This window comes from Ochotona curzoniae, unplaced genomic scaffold (genome assembly GCF_017591425.1).
Source record: "Ochotona curzoniae isolate NIBS_2020 unplaced genomic scaffold, NIBS_Ocur_1.0 contig_2599, whole genome shotgun sequence".
Classification (NCBI taxonomy): domain Eukaryota; kingdom Metazoa; phylum Chordata; class Mammalia; order Lagomorpha; family Ochotonidae; genus Ochotona; species Ochotona curzoniae.
Window position 1 is genome coordinate 3996131 of NW_024465520.1, and position 10273 is coordinate 4006403.

Consider the following 10273-nt stretch of genomic DNA (forward strand, 5'->3'; position numbering starts at 1 on the left):
AGCTGCCCCAGGCGGAGTATATCTTGGTTGAACTTGGACAGGAATCCTGTCTGGCCCAAGCGCTGGGTAGTCAGCTGGAGGAACCGAGGAACTATACGGAGACACGGAATAGCTGGTCTTGGGATCCGGAGAGTGACTTTGGGGGGCGGGGTGGCCCACATGCATTGGAAATCCTAAATCAGGAACAAATGAAATACTGTTTAACTATACAGAAAGAATCTGCAATCAACGCTTAGGATTACCCCAGTTTACATACAAACTAACTTCACAGGTCAGTAAACCTGTAGCTGGGGAAAAAAAAAAAAGATATATTTTATCTTCCAAAAGCTATTTCAAGGGAAGTTCTGCCTCTTAGCCACTTCTATTTTGAAGGTGATAGACTAAGAATGGATATGGCTCACAGTCTTTTTTCTTAACAGTTAAAAAACTCAGATGGAAAATATATCCAAGGAAATGAAAGGGAATAAACTACCCATCGGAATCCCATGAAGATTCCTGCATGTTTTCAGCAGAAGAGAAATGACACTAGGGAGAAAGGCCTGCAGCTAACGTTTGGGATGAGGAACCCTGTTAGAAATTGTGATACTGAGACCAGTGATGGGTGCTCCTGCAAACCGGCCACTTGCAATGATGTCATCACGCACTGGAGCGCTGACCGACCTACAGCTCCACCCTTCCGGGCCTGTGAAGGCCACAGGTTATGGCCAAAGTGCTCAGAGCCTAGCCACTCACACGGAGGACCATGGCGGAGGTCCTGGCGTCAGCCTTCCCCACACCCGGCAGTTGCAGTTATGTGTGGAGTAAACCTGTGCACGGGGGATCTCGCTAATTCTTCCCTCTCAATGTTGCCTTTCAAAGAAATAAATCAGTAAATAAATAAAAAAAACAACAAGGAACATTGAGAGAATGTAATTCTGAACTCACAACAAGGCCATGGTCCACGTGTATACAAGTGAAGGCACGTGGTAAGATCTGGATGTATTTCCTGCATGTGGAAATTGGAGGAGAGGATGCTACTGGCATTGGCTGGGTAGAGACCAAACGATGCAGCAAACCGGGACAGCCCCCTGAAAACCACTGGGGTGTTGAGGATTTCTCTGCACACCCCACCTAAAACTGTTGTGCACCTCAACTGTTGACATATGCCTTGTTGGAATTATAAACCAGTTTAGACTACCTGAAAAACGGCCAGGTTCAGCAAAATTATGCTTCAACACTATAAACTGCTAAATACAAAAATGAAAATAGACACGAGACAGCTGCATAGTAACCGATAACCATTTTAAGGTGGATAGCAGGTGGCTCTGTATATAAACTAAAATTGAAATGTCAATGAAGTAGTCACAGGATGTAGTTAAGAATTTGCACTTTTTAACATATTAGTTACTCAATACCATGTCAATTCCAGAATGTTGTAAATTGTTGTTGATGTGGTGTTGGGGCTTTTAATTGATCGGGATGATATTCTGCCAGCTCTACCTTCAGACCAGAGATGGTCTCCCCAAGAAACCGTTCAATGTATCTGGACAATAAGATACTGGTCTCTATGCTTGGTACATGCTTGCAAAGAAAGAATCTCAACTGAATTTGAACTGTAATACTGCATCAAGGTGGAGGAATCCACCATGGGGGCAGGGTTTGTGGAGGGTTGCGGGAATCCCAGAGCCTATGAAACTGTGTCACATAATGCAATGTAATTAATAATTGAAAAAAAATGAAAAAAAAAGTAATAGAAACTCAGCTGTGCATGGGGCTTAACAGTCCGTAACATGAACAGATTTGCAGTTTGAGGTCAGCAGCTGCAGTGGACAAATAGCACGGCGAGCGCCAGCCAGCGTGGAGGTGATGTGGCCATTCATTACACTATGAATATCCGACACGGTCTGAACACTCAGACAGGTCATGGCTCATTAGCTCTCACATCAACAGATTAAGCATATGGAATTATCCATAATTTGTGTAACAGTTTCATTCCATTGTTTTAACACCATTATGTGCTAGCCAGCAAATGCTTGTTCAATATTGCAAAGATTTGTATTCAACGTTTTCCATATAATATCATTTGACTTCCAAAACAACCTCAACTAATTGTAATTTGATAAAAAGAACAAACTTGAAGTGAATCTAGTTTCTCCATGCCTCAATTTTCTTGCAGGTGTGATGGGAATAGTAAAGTACCTACTAATCTATGGTATAGTATAATAACATATCATCAATCTTATACCGATAACAGTAAGACAAGACAGTACATTCTGGGCCCGGAGCCGTTGCCTAGCAGCTAAAGTCCTTGCCTTCAAAGTGCAGGGATCCCATATGGGCGCCGGTTCTAATCCCAGCAACCCTGCTTCCCCTCCGGCTCCCTGCTTGTGGTTTTGGACAGCAGTTGAGGATGGCCCAAAGCCTTGGGACTCTGCACCCGTGTGGGAGACCTGGAGGAGGTTCCTGGCTCCTGGTTTTGGATAGGCGCAGCAGCGGCTGTTGCGCTCACTTGGGGAGTGAACCATCGGAGGGATGATCTTCCTATCTGTCTCTCCTCTCTTTATATCCGCCTTTCCAATAAAAAAAAATTAAAAAAAAAAGTTAAGGATGTTATGCTTCGTTCTGGATTATTAACTCTAAATCAAAGCATCTGTTTGAGAGTTACAGCTTCAGGACACAAAGAGAATAACCCGCCGGCCACATACTCAGCCGGACTCGTTGTGTGTATGCGCTCCTATGTCGTGCTTTTACAAGCCGCTCCATAAATTTGTTTTTTAAATTTGCCAAAATTAAAGCATTGAGCTACACGAAAGCCCCATCACTGGATCCCAGCTGGTCCGTTTTGAGTAAACCCTGTATTTCAGTAGTTGAGCTAGATCCAGTGTGACTATCCGCAGTTTATTTCTGAATGTGTGCTGATGGTGTCTTGTTACAGCTTGGACATGAAGGGCTTTGGGCTCCTGGCTTCGGATCAGCGCAGCACCGGCTGTTGTGGTGGCTTGGGGAGAGAATCGTCGGACAGATCTTCCCTTCTGTCTCTCCTCCTCTCTGTGTATCTGACTTTCCAATAGAAACTAAAATAAATCTTAAAAAATAAAAAAGTTTTTCTTTCTAAAAAAAGAAAAAGAAACACCCCATGAACTTGGAATTCGCCGGGCAGCAGGCAGCCTTGGTTCATGTTTACCTTTGCGTCACGTACTAAGGAAAAACATTATAAAGTGCAAATTTCCAGTTTTAACTGAAACGCCTTAAAGATCACAACGACTAACACAGCTTAACTATACATAACTTCACATTTAACACTCTTTGAATTGTATAAAGAATGAAGTCAACTTAGGGAATGTTAAGGAAAAAAAAAAAAAACCACAAAACCTCACATGGGGAAATAAGGCATCAGATCCATAAAATTACCTACAATACTTGGCAAGGATGTGGTTATAGAACAGATCGTAGCTGAAAGCCCATGCTCGCCCTGTCACACACATACACACACACACACATTAATTTTGTTGCCAACTCAAAATGATAAAGAGAATAAAGATCAGTGTAGGAAAAGACATGACTTTCGTTGTATGTTCTCCATATCGTGTGATGGCATTCAGCATCTTAAAACTGTTACATGCTTCTGTTACATGCTTGATCAATATTCAGCGTATCCCAAATGTTCTTGAGAAAAAAATTCAGAAAGCAATAGTATTCGTTTATCTTTGCACATACGAGTACAATCACACAGCACATCTACCCAATGTTTAGGTGTATTTTATCTATTTATTTGTCTACCACTTTTGAAAAGCAGTGTGTGTCTGTGAGAGAGACCCCACCCACAGGTTCCTTCCGCAAGTGCCTTGAACAACCAAAGCTGACCCTCGCTGAGCTAGGACCCTGCAACTTCATGTGGGTCTCCCATGAGGATGGCAGAGGCCTGCACATGGGAGCCATTATCTGGTGCCTCCTAAATGCATCAGCAGAATACCAGGTGGGAACCGGAGTGTCTGGCACTCAGCATCGCACTCCAGCGTGGGATGCAGACAGCACAAGCAGGCATTTGATATGCAAGGCTGACCCCAACGAATCAGCATACTAAATCTATGAACATTTGGGTCCAGCCAGATGGCCCAACTGGCTAATACCCCACTAGCAAGGGCCCACATCCCACATGGATATCAGTTCATGTCTCGGCTCCTCCACCTGTAACTCAGCTCCCTACTTATGGCCTGTTAAAGGAAGCGAGGATGAAGCAGAGCCTTGGGAACTTGCATCCATGGGGAGGCCTGGAAAAGCAACTGGCTCCTGGCTTCAAATCGACTCAGCTCCAGCCACTTGGGGAGTGAATCAGTGGATGAAAGAGCCTTCTCTCTTTGTAAACTGCCTTTACAATAAACAATCTTTAAAAAAAATAAATAAATGGACAAAACATATGCAGTGTATTCTCATTTAGCTACACTGACTTGAATAATCTTTTGGTATATAGAATACACAGAGGGAAAATGGTTATTCTGGATAAAGTATGATAGAAATCTTTCAGAATTTGTTTGCCAAATTGTCTACATTTCTGAGATTTCCCTATGTGCATGATAATAGTTAAAATTCTCAACTCTTTGTCATTCACTTTCAAATAAAAAAACTCTGAAAAAAATTTTAAACTAGACATGAACTCTTGCTCTAACCAACTGAAAGGAAATCGGGCATTTAGAAACTGCACACTACATTACAAAAGAGGACAATCGTTTTAATATAGGTTAGAAAGCAAAGGTTTAAATTACTTACTTGATTTGTCCATGATCAAAACAGTTCTGAAAAGAAAAACTTGACATTAGTATATTGTTTATAACACAAGGTGAAATACAACTATTGAAACCCAAGCTCGGCGCTGGCAACTCAAGTTCTTTTGTGCTGACGTCTTCCTGCTGCTGTAAGCCTGAGCAGGACTCAGCAGCGTTTGCTGACCCCCACGTCGGCCAGCAAACCCTGCGCCGAGGGAGTTGAACGAGACATGGGGCCATGCGGGACAATGCATCCTCAACCCCCTGTTGTACTCATGTAAAAATTCCAGCCTGTACAACCTGAAGGGGTTGCTAACATGCGCAGCATCTAGACCATGCTTCCAGAATGGTCTAGAAGGAGAACTGTTGACTGTTCTGCAGCAATGGACTTGGCGCGCTGAGCCAATGGTCATACCCATGCGCTCCCAGCTGACAGTCAATAGCCCGGATTTGTTAACAGCATCAGACTTCGGTAAAGTCACACGGGCGTAAAGCAGCAGGGTTTGAGGCGTGATGCAGTTTACACGTTGACAGCAAGAGGCAGTTGACTCCTTTTTAATCTTTTTTTTGAAAAGAATTTTTACGGTGTGATCTGTATGTTTCAATAAGAGCCAGTCTTTGAGGCTTCTAGAGACCACTTGTAATCTGTTGGGCAGACCACTCCAAACAGAATGTTTGAAATTTTTTAGTATTATACAGGTCCATTGTCTGTTTTAACAGCAAAGTTTCCATGATAGGAAAAAAAAAAAGGTGAGAATGAAAGATTTAGCAGTTGAAGTAGATTCAGAACTCATTACTCATTATTCCAAATACATTTAGCACAACTGTAAGGTAAGGGGCATACGGAGTTACCCTGATGATCTGGTCCTGTACGTGTGGCCAGGCAATACTACAGAAAAGTTAGCTATCACTTTTACAAGTCCGAAGACCCTGCCAGCCCTTCAGAGTCTCAGAGTAATGAAGGAATACGGCCAAGTCACCAAGCTGCTTGCTTTGATGAACAATATGAAGTGAAAACCATCAAATCACAGCTTTAGAAAACATCTATCCAAAGTCTGATGCCTGCTCTAAATGAGACCAGAGCACAGGTTAATAACGGTTAAGCTCAATTGTACCTTAGAGAGAGCAATGAGAATACGCCATGAACAATTTGTTAGATTAGCAAACTGGAGCACAAACACATCAATGACTTAAAATATTTGAAAAACAGAGCCCAGCGTGGTAGCCTAGTAGCTAAAGTCCTTGCCTTGAACGCGTTGGAATCCCTTATGGGCGCCGGTTCTAATCCCGGCTGCCCCACTTTCCATCCATCTCCCTGCCTGTGGCCCGGGAAAGCAGATGAGAAACAGGAAGAGAGAGTCCTGCCAGCTGGAGGCCGGGTGCCCCTGGCCCAGGTCCACACCTGCACCCGGGCAGAAAGGGTGGTGGGTGTTGAAGGACAGTGGTGAAAACGCCAAAGGGAAAAGCAGGAACACCGCATGAGAACTGGACCCCCCTCTGCTGCCTGGGGCTGGTCGTTGGCCCTGGGGGCGAGGTGGTGTTTTCAACCGGGCATCCTGGGGCTTCTGGCTTCCTCGCCCGTACAGTGGGACAAGGGACTCTCTGTTGATCCCAGGCTCACGCACCGGGCACTCCTGCCGCTCTGGCCGGGTCTCCAGCCGCCGGCGAAGGCAGGGCCAGCAGCGCAGGTGGCCACACACACTGACCACGGCCTCCGGAAAGGTCTCCAGACGTGTGTTACATTCGAAGGTCGCGCCCGCCCCGTCTCGCTCGGGGTCTGGCCCTTCGGGGCCCCCGTCCGCCTCCTCGGCCGCTGCCATGGCGGGTTCTAGCTTCGCCCCCACCGCGTACCCCTCGGATCCAAAAAAAAAAAAAATCTTTAAATGCTTTTTAAAATTACAATCAATTGATTAGAATGACTTCCTCTTATTAATAACATGGTTTAGAACAGACACAGTCTTTTATCTTTGCCCAATTTGTACTTATTAACGGTACCAAGATGACTTAGCAAACATAAGGACAAGCATATTTAGCCTTTCAAATTTTTTTTTCTGTTACATACTGTGAACTAACTTTTAGAGTTTTCTGTAAAAGTTAGTTCACAGTATGTAAAAGGTGTAACATTTCCTGACCTGCAGACACAACGATGCGAGCTAATAGTTTAAAATTTTCCTAAAGCCCCAGCAGCTGGGAGAGTGGCTTGGTAAGATTTATTACAATGCCATTCCTGCTGGAATCTCAAGGAGTTTTGAGGACAAGCAGTGCTTGTGGAAAAACACCCGTCTTTATTTGCAAAACACACCCTGGGGGGACTGTTTATTCAAACAGTTGATTACCACCGGTTGGGTTGACTTCTCTGCATAGAGTCTGCCCAATTAAGACATTTGACATTCTTTTGCTTTTGAATAGCAAAAGTTAAGGGTGGCCAGATGGGCAAGAAGCTTGAACGTCCCTTTGTTAGGGAAGGCCTTCAGGTGAAAGAGGAGCTTGACACGGCTTCCATAGAGCAGTGCCTTCCCAACTTGGTTTTTTAAGAGTTTTTCTGGCATCCTAATACATCAAGTGGCATAAGCTTTCCGAGCTCCATGGATTGCTTGTATAACCACCTGCAAATTCAGGTCCAGTGTCATTTTTTTTTCCCCAGGGCCACAGCGCTGCAATCCCTAAGTGGGTGGGTGCAGACTGACGTAATAGTATCTGCTCTGCCGCCTCTTTTTGCTATTATTTCAAGCTCATAGGGAATCCACTTTGCTCCCCGAGTCGAGCTGCTAGCTTTTTTTTTTTTTTCACCATAAACCCAAGATACCAGACACCGCGAATCATAGAGGTCCTTCATTTCGGCGGGAAGGGAAGCCGCGGGTTAGAGAGAATGCAGGAGCAGACAGCAGAGTCAGTGAGAGAGAGAGAGAGAGAGAGAGGTCTCCCGCCATGATTGCAGTAGAGGCTCCCAGGGAAGGTGTGGGCAACGAGCTAGGGGCAAGTGCGCCCCGACGGTCGCGGCGGGTATGGGGCCCGCGAGGATGGGTGGATGCGCTGGGAAGCAGGTACCCGTGTTGTGGGGAATTTGACTTGAAATGTGGCAGCAACCTCCTTTCTGGTCTCACGAGAAAGAATTCTCATGCAGACAACTCTAGTCCGCAAAGCACAATTTATTTAGGAAAGGGAGGAAGAGGGCTTCTGCCGTAGTGACTGGAGGGCGATCCGAGGGAGGAAAATGATGCACCTTCCCATGGAAGCCACTCAAAGACCAAAAGAGAGGAAAACACAACAAAACAAAAACACCTCATTCACAATGGGCAGGAATGTAGCACCTTGTCCCGAAGCAAAGGACGCCGCGAGGGCGGGACCGGCGGCTTCCTCCTCCCACGCCCAAGGTGCTAGGAGAGGGGAACTGAGTGTGGGTTCTGCCCGGAGGTTTTCCTGCAATCACACCAGCCATTTCATTATTCCCAGATATATGAAGAAATGGCTTTTTTTGGAAGCTTTCTTTAAAGCCGTGATGCTGCTAAAGTCCGGTCCCTCATGCCTAGGCTGATTTTTCTTTCTTTACTGAGCGCAACTGGGAAAAATAATCAGAATTCATGAGTGTCTGGGAAAGATCACACACTTGGGCACATCTTTGATCCTATTTAAGGGTGAGGGGGTCATAGGCTGGTACTTAAATCTTTTTTTTGGCTCATCCTCGTTTTCCAGTAAAGGAGATTCTGGGAATTTCTGTGTTTTTTTTTTTTTTTCTCTGTTTTAACACAGGAAGCTTCAGTTTCGTTTCTTCCCTACCGCGTTAAGGCGGCATCTCCCGTTAAGGGGAAACTCTTCTGAACTTTTTCCTCATCTGTACTGAGGCATTTTTTTAAACTGCATTAAGGCGGCAGCTCCTGGTAGGGGGAGTCTCTAAGTGCCCCCCTTATTGTCCTCATCCGCACTATTCGGAATTTCTTTTTAAGCTACTTTTTAGCAGCATCTCCTCTGAGAGGAGTCTCTTGCAGTCTCCTCTTCTAAAATTAAAATAACGACATTAATTAAAGCCAAAGGAATCCCCAAACATGAATACCTTCTATCCTTTTGGCCTTTTCACCATTTTTCTGCGCACAACCCTTAAATTCAGTTTCCAGTATGCCTGCATCAAGGGACCAAGGATTTTATTCACAGGTAACCACTAAGTACAAACGTAACTGCTTCTTAGTTACCGTTGCTCCATTTTCTCTAAAAAGTTCTGCACAACAGAGATAAAAGGTTAAGCCGGACATTGCTTCCGGCCCATTACGCCCACTCACCTGGTTCTGTTGGGGTCTCCCTTGCACTTTCCGTCTGCCTCAAAAGTCCCAGCTGGCGGGCGCCACTTGTTCCCGGTCCAGCACCGCGAGGGCCCCTCGCCACACACACGGGCCACTGGCTGCTCGTCAACCAGAGGAGTTAATTCCCAGATTCAGACTTGGAGAGAGACTGAGCCGCGCTTCGGCACCAGGGGGGCTGGAGTTGAGGCAGGATGTAGTTTACATGTCAAAGGCAAGGGGCGTTGCCTTGAACTTCTGGGAGTTCCCACGCGCTGCACCGTGAGGGGAAACACCTGTTTCGGATTTGTTATCTAAACCTGAAGGTTAGGGGGTTTCTGGCCCCCTTGCACTCCCAGATCAGCGGCTCCCGGAGGATTGCGCTTGGCTATGGGTCTACACCGGCAAAGTTTCGCATTGCCCTTTCAATCAGTCGCCTTCCTGCAGAGAATAAGAAAGGCCTTCCGTGGGAGGGCAGTTACCCATACACCTGCCAAGGCCTGTGCAACCGAGCTGACTAAACACGGTTCTGTGTATCGAGAAACACCGTTTCTCAGAGGACTAGCTTTCAGGGTGCCCATAGCTGTAGCATACTGGGGATGCGAGTGACGCCTTGTGCTGTTAGAGTATTGGTATAATGTTAGTATGTTAAAATGGTAAGAATATTAGTGTTAGGCGATATTAGGCCCTTTTGGGTGAGAAGCCACTACTTCGCTAGGTCAGAAGGCACCTGCGCTGTGGGAAAGCTCCACTTTAGTGACAAATCTGTCTCCCTTGTTTCTCTGTGAACTTATCTACCATCTAACCCGGGTGCAGGAAGGCAGGGGCACAGTTCCCCGGCCCCAAAAACTGGAGGAGCTATAAAAGACTGGAGGAGCCATAAAGATAAGGGTGCCAGGATGGGATGAGCCGTAAATAATAAGTGTGGGAGCATAAACAATAAGTGTGGGAACGTGAATAATGAGTGTGAGAATGGAACAGACTGCTTGCACCTAAATTTGTGTTACTTTTGAGTTGACTTTGATATATGTTACAGCCAAGACGGGGTATACAATCTCCAGCCTTATGTTAAGTCGGGGTCCGATCCACTTGACTGGCCTGTGTGCCCCAAGTAGGATCTGAGCCCAGCATGCTGGCACAAGAAACTCTGTTTGCTTTTTGCATTACCAGCAAGACTCTTTGTCGTTCTCTGGGGGTTGACTAGCTCGCACCCTAATGTCCGGGGGAACTCTGGCCCAGACCCTAACAGTGCCGGGTCAT

The 10273-nt window shown here is 45.8% G+C and overlaps 1 pseudogene; it reads right to left on the reverse strand.

Annotated features, from left to right (window-relative positions):
* Positions 1-1754: 1754 nt before the first annotated feature.
* Positions 1755-6562, reverse strand: LOC121152707 (annotated as a pseudogene).
* Positions 6563-10273: the final 3711 nt, after the last annotated feature.